Below are 7,041 nucleotides of genomic sequence, written 5' to 3' on the forward strand. Positions count from 1 at the left end.
GCAGGCGGAGGGGAATGTAGGCAGGGCAAAGTTACATTCAAGTGTCTGTTGCTTGTTCTGATCATTGGTGGTGTCAGTTATGGAATGCTTGTCATGAGAAGACACGGTTTTGAATCTCCCATATATACTCTGTTTTTGAATGTCCTATATGTTCCTTGCTAGTCATAACCAATTTATCTGAAATGAAATCACTCTACTCATGTAAAATATTGCTGTGTTCCTGCTTTGAACTCTAATTGTCTTTAATTTCTTTCTGAGTAATGAGTATGATGAACATCAGAACGATTCAAAGCAAACTTCTAAATGCAAGATTATATATGAAGTCAAATCATGCATAAAAACCTAATTTACATGAAAATCATCATATCTATTCCTATATTTAAGGTTCAGAGATAATTAAAAAAGCTTTAGCTGTATTGGGCGGATGTATATGAATTTTCATAATTGTAGCATAAGATTTATAACTGTTCACAGAGGTCATATAGATCTTATAGACACTTATAAATTGGGTTTAGAAGTTTTGGCTTTTCATCACTGAAACATAACATTTGTAATGGTTTACAGAGGGGTCATATTGTAGATGTATTTATAAATTTTGAACTTAGTTAGCTAAAGCAATCTTGAGTTAATTGTAAAATTTTTATTTTATAATATTAAAATTTGTTATTTTGTATTATTTTATTTGTGAAAAGAATTGGAATCTTATTCTGCAATGATGGTTGAGTAAGAAGTAAATGTGAAACACAGAAGTAAGATGAAAAAAAAATGAATTAAAAATAATAAAATTGAATTAAAAAATATACAGTAAAATTTTTAATTTTATAATATTAAAATTTGATATTTTGTATTATTTTATCTGTGAAAAGAATTGAAATCTTATTCTGCAATGATGGTTGAGGAATAAGTTGTAAATGTGAAACATGGAAATAAGAAGGAAAAAAATGAATTAAAAACAATAAAATTGAGTGCACCTTCAGCATCGAGATCCTCTACCAGAGTACTTCCACCAACAAATTCTCTTTTTGAACTCTTAATATTTTGTATGATTTTCTGTACTGTATCATGTATGCTGTTTTTATCAGAAGTTGTCAAGTTGGTATCAGACACTTTTCCTTCTTGTAAGGCCATGGAACTCATTTATATTGAAGCAGTTAAAGATAATTTTGCATAGGTTATTCACATTAAGGACTGTAGCCTTTCAATTGTTCATCGCAGACCAACATTATCAGAATTCAGTCACAAGTCTGGTGTCGAGATAAATTTGCCACGTCACCTGATTTTTCAAATACAAAAACAGATATCTTAGAATACCCAAAATAGGAAAGCTTATTTCCATTCCAAAATCTACTGTGCTTTTTGGCTTCTCTAAGCTCAGGTTTCTACTTTATGCCTGCAAGTTTCCTCATTCACTCAGTTTTATCTACGTTAAGATACCCATGAGTTCATGGACTCTCATTATGATGTTTTGATCTATTAATTCGTCGCAGAAATCCATCTTGTTTTATCTTACTTAGTGGTACAATTCCATCTTTACTTCGTAAAATTCCTGGATGTACCAATTTCAATGATTTTGAATAATTAAGACTGACACATCAAGGAGTTCTGGTTCAAAATCTCTCAAGTTAGACTCAGTTTCAGAATTCCAGGTCATATAATACGCACACCTAAACAGTTTAAAAGCATTAAAGTTTTATCGGAAATTTAAGGTTGAAAAGGCTTTCTGATGAGATTCTAGCTTTAGGAAAATCTGTGCGAAGATAGAATTTCAGTGCCATGGATGGAGAAAGTCAAAGTTATCCTCTACCGCCAGCTTAGACGCCATCAAATATTCCAAAAATTGAAGACTTCCTGTGAAAGTTCACGCTTTCCCTTCATCATTAATAGAGCAAGCAGCAAGAGCTTATCATTTCCCATGCACATGTACATATTATTCATAATGATCCCTATCCATGATTAATACATAGCAGTTACGATGACTCTACCACTCAATATAACTTCCAATTGTAGGGAACAACACTAAGAAAAGCAAAGAAAAAAACCCTGCAACACAGAAATTGGACGAAAAATTCTATTATCTATAATAAACTCTTTGTGAGTTCATAACACACAGATTATCCTTGAAATGAGAAAAAACCAATAACTTCCCTTTTTGATTCGGAAAGAGTAGGCAGGTTGCTTACTTGAATTTTGAATTTGAATGATGATATTCTCAAAATCAATGCCCAAGCCAGCACCATTGAATTATAATTGCTAATGTGACTAACTATATATATATATATTTATAGCACGATTTCCATCTCTACGACTTAATATAAGATTTGGAAATGGTGGCCATCAACTACTCCATCACCATTAGCAGGCCTGCATTTAATAATATTCAAATTAAATTTTGTGCAGGCCTAATGGAGTCATGTAGTTTAAATAAACAAGAGAGAACTCTTGTTAAATTAATTAATAGAAAATGCTGGTTGGTGGCAGAATGCAAGGTCATTTTAAGATCAGGAAGGTGACTTTCGTTGTATTGTGGATTTGTGTTGGTTTATTAATCACTTATTCTGATTCATATATGTTGATCTCATTATCTATATGATCCGAATATAAAAATCAGAGGATTCCTGAGAATAGAGAATATATTAATTAGTTTATAATTTATGTTCTAGCATTATTTGGCTAACTGACCAAGTCATTTGGACATGGCTTTGCCCTAGTTGTAGGTATTCTTCAAAGTGATCCACTAGTGCAAGTGTTTATCATAGATCTCCACAAAAACAGTGAAGTGTTTATCATAGATCTTTATCATAGATCTCCACAAAAACAGTGAAGTGTTTATCATAGATCTTCACAAAAACTATTAACAGTTAATCCATATGGATATAATTTCGAAAACAGTTTGGGATACAAAATTCAATTCATTACGCCGTAAGGCGTTTCCCTTTGAAATGAATTGCCCCAGCCGATGCCGTGTCTTATTGTTGACCGTAGATTTGTGGTGTTAGACAATTGAAGGAAGTTTGGTCGTTGATCCTCACACTGTCCTTTTGTCTCCCAACCCAATGGCCTCTGTGTCTTCTGAGTTATTGTTCGGGCGGTGGCAGATTAAGCATTTCTTGCTGTCGAGCCTCGCACGGACACTGGAGGCCTTTCCTACGATGGTCATGATTTTCGCCGACTATGAACCCCATTGGCATTGCAATGGAGGGAAAACCCCAGAGGATTTCCTTTCCGTGAAGCCAAGGTTCGAATCCTGCAGCCCGACGGGATCTATATGCTCCATGGACCGGGCCTCATGGGACTGGGACGGAGGCCCCGGGGTTTTGACGGTCTGCGGATGGGATCTCGTCTGCGGCCAGAAATACAAAGTTGGGTTTTTGCAGTTTGCGTTCTTTGTCGGGTGTTTGCTCGGTAATTGATATTTTCAGCCCCTGTGCGCTTTTATATCTGACGGCTGATCGCCATTAAGATTTTCTTTCAGTTTCTGATTTATTTTTTGATACAGGTGCAGGGATATCTGGGCATCTATCCGATTCTTCGTTGGGGCGTGAGGGTGTCCTGAAGTTGGTCTGCATCTGCAATGCCATTTTTGGTTTCTTGACGGCAATGTCGCCGAATTTCTGGGTTTATTTAATTCTCCGTCTATTGACAGGAATTAGCAATGGTGGCCTAGGGTTGTCGTCGTTCGTCTTGGCGACGGAAGCCGTCGGACCGTCCAAGAGAGCACCGGTTGGCATGTCGACTTTCTACTTCTTTTCTCTCGGCATAGCAGTGCTGCTGGCTCTGTCCTACTTTTCCGGCAATTGGAGATATCTGTACGTCGCGGGTTTGATTCCCTCGGCCGTGTATTGCATCTTCGTTCTGCCATTCGTTTGGGAGTCCCCGCGGTGGTACCTGGTGAAGGGCAGGCTGAAAGAAGCCATGGGCATCATGAGATAATAATCATCATCCCTCCATGATTCACATTATAGAAATAATAATTGACATTATCCACATACACAACTCTTGTGATGCATCTTTCTCATATGCTCAGGTCATTTTTTGAAATAAGTGTACTCATCCAATGATGGAGACTCAACACACATGAGGTACATTAGTCATTTATTCATAAGAATATTTTTCATTTAGTATATTGGGATGTAAAGATTGTGGGTTGAAGTTGGAAATGAATCATGATGCTTGGAAGTTATAGTTGTTGCATTATTTCATTTTTGTGGTTATATCCTCCTTCTAGTGAAGTGTAACCATATAGGGACTTGTCCAACCTCATTAAGAATAATAAGCCTAAATAAATTAAAATAGAGTGGCTATATCATTTCATACTCAACACCTTCCATGCATCCCTTTTTTCCATTCTCCTGTCTTTTAACTTACTTAGTGTCATTAGTTTGCAAGTTTCTTACTTGTCTCATTAAATCGATCGAGTATGATGTGTAAGGGTGTCCCTCCATCATCAAAGTTGAAATTTTGCTCATATCCACCAAAATAAAATAAAAAATAAAACTTTACAAAAACAAAAATAAAAAAAATAACCACACAAAACATTAAAATAATATTTGTTAAATAAATTAAATCCCTCTAAACTCATGTTAGATTTATATTTAAAATAAATCTAAATTAATTCTATTGGAAAAAATGGTGTCCATTTTCCCTGCCGTTCAACCTCGCACTTTATTTCATTTCATAAAAAATGAACACCACTCCATTCAAGTACAGCCTTTGACATGTTACAAAAATTGAAAGATCCATATAACCAGCATCCATATGCTCTTAATCCGTGCTGCTATGAAGCCTTCACATGGGTCCCCTCGACCTAAAATTATTTAATGAGAAAGTTCAAAGGGGAGGTGCATTTTCGAACGGGCTCGCCTTTTAACAACCTGCGGATCCTCACTTGATTGTCCGTGCTGCACTAATTTGTTTATCCTGTCGCACAAAAATTATGTTTTCAATGACAAATTTTACAAGTAATAATAATTTTTTAAGATACAGTGAGCGCTTACAATGATTCAGTGCATGGTTTAACGACGTTTTAGGAGCTAGCCATGGGAGATTTCAGAAGACTATGCTGCTGCTGATGCCTAGAGAGGTTTGTCTATTTTGTTCATGTGTGAAGTCTCGAGGAGACTGCATTTGTAGTTGGGACACTGTTGCCTGCACCTTAAAGGCCTGCTTAGACCTTCATAAACAAAGTTACATTCAAATGAAGCATGCCAACCGAGCCAACATACTAAATAAGTAGCTTCCACTAGGTATTTAGTCATATATTCTCTGTTTGATATGTGCTTATTTATTTTTTATTTTTCAACTTGAAAGGGTGTACCTAATGTCTGTGCATATCCTTCTTACTTCCAGAACACCTAGAATAGGTTACATCATTTGCATTATCAAAAGTAGAATCACAACACACGCAAACAAATACATACGCCCACCAAGCACAAGAAAATAGTGTGATGGAAACTTTACATACGCCCACCAAGCACAAGAAAATAGTGTGATGGCTATCAACTTTTTAAATCAAACTTGTAATAATCTCAATAATAAATCTAATGTTCTTTAGAGAAGACCTACTACTCTAGTTTTTGTTGGGTTTCGTACAGTTTATAGTGTATCATAAGGAAATACATTTCTTGAAGGGATTGCATCAGAAGGCTCAACGGACCTTTGAGCATTTTTGTAGGGGTTTATGTTATCCAATCATTAAAATTTTTGATAAAATTAGTCTGGACTATCCACATGCCTATTTTTTTCAATAAATTTGAAGAAGTGCATGTTTTTGCTTTAATAATATGTATACTCCTAAATTTTCTGAACTTTAGTTTTGTGGGCCAATTGTTTTCTGTATTGTATGGTATCCACATTTGAATTTAGATTCTATCTTGATAACTATCATTTCTTAGTATGTTTTTATGAATATATTGCATTGTAAGTGTTCTCTCTTCTTACATTGGACAAGAGAATACGGCTGTCTTTGACAATGTGAAGTTGTGGAAGATGCAAAACTTCCCTTGCTTTACATGAGCCAACTTGACCTTCAATAGAAATGTTGCTGAACACAATGAGAAGTTTCATGCTTCTTTAGAGAGCATCCCGAAAGGCTTGTGTAATTCCTGCTTTGTTTTGGTTGATGCCTTGCTGAGGAATCATTGAGACTCATCATGGTTTTGTGGTCCAATCAGAACCTATTCAATACTCACCTTCGTTGACTATATTAGTCGAACACAAACCTTGTCAAAACTCTCAAGCCGGTAGGGCTCCGGCACAATGTTAGTTCCTCAATATGGTGATCAAAGTCTGTCTTCAACATTACAATTGTCTTCACGCATCCTTTTTCTAAATGAATCTATATTACATGCGATTGAAGAACTAGCTTTGAAGTCTCTATTCTCAGGCAATGTTCAGGTCTAAGTTCATGTAGGCAATTCTATGTTGAAATTATACTTGCATACCAGAATCTTATATTGGCGGAAGACCGTTACTCAAATTTCTGCCAAAAAGAGAACCCATTTTGACACACCACCTATGCAGAGGAAGAAGCTTCACAAGTGTTTGGGCTCCTTTTCTCTATCATGGCTGGGGAAGTAGCCAAGAGTAAATATCTCTACAGGCATGAAGTCCAATAAAAATAATGTATAAGACATATTTGACAACCAACAATTGCATCTAAAATGAAAAATATGTTCCCGGCCTTTCAAAAAATGTGGAGTCTAGCAGAATGTGAGGCCGTCATTATCATCGAAATTCCAACCAGATATGAATCTTTCAGTCTTATGGTATTATGGGACAATAACATCACTGATATATGAACTATATATCAAGCTTTTAATCCTAAAATATAAGTGATGGATGCTTCATTACAAATCCTAGAAGTCTTCTTTCAAATGTAACAATTGGATGATGCACAGAAGTTGATGCTAATAGAAGTCCGTATGGAGTGACCAACCCATAACATGGTGGTGGGCTCTTGTACGAGAAGCCTTCTTTCAAATATAACAACTGAATGATGCACAGAAGTTGATGCTAAAAGAAGTCAGTATGGAGCGACCAACC

At 35.9% G+C, this 7,041-nt stretch overlaps 1 pseudogene; it reads left to right on the plus strand.

The window, feature by feature from the left end:
- Nucleotides 1–3,053: 3,053 nt before the first annotated feature.
- Nucleotides 3,054–3,930, plus strand: LOC149262297 (organic cation/carnitine transporter 4 pseudogene; annotated as a pseudogene).
- The last annotated feature ends 3,111 nt before the right edge of the window (nt 3,931–7,041 follow it).

Source organism: Pinus tabuliformis, chromosome 6 (genome assembly GCF_031772625.1).
Source record: "Pinus tabuliformis cultivar Carrire ecotype Pingquan chromosome 6, CPIR1, whole genome shotgun sequence".
Taxonomy (NCBI): domain Eukaryota; kingdom Viridiplantae; phylum Streptophyta; class Pinopsida; order Pinales; family Pinaceae; genus Pinus; species Pinus tabuliformis.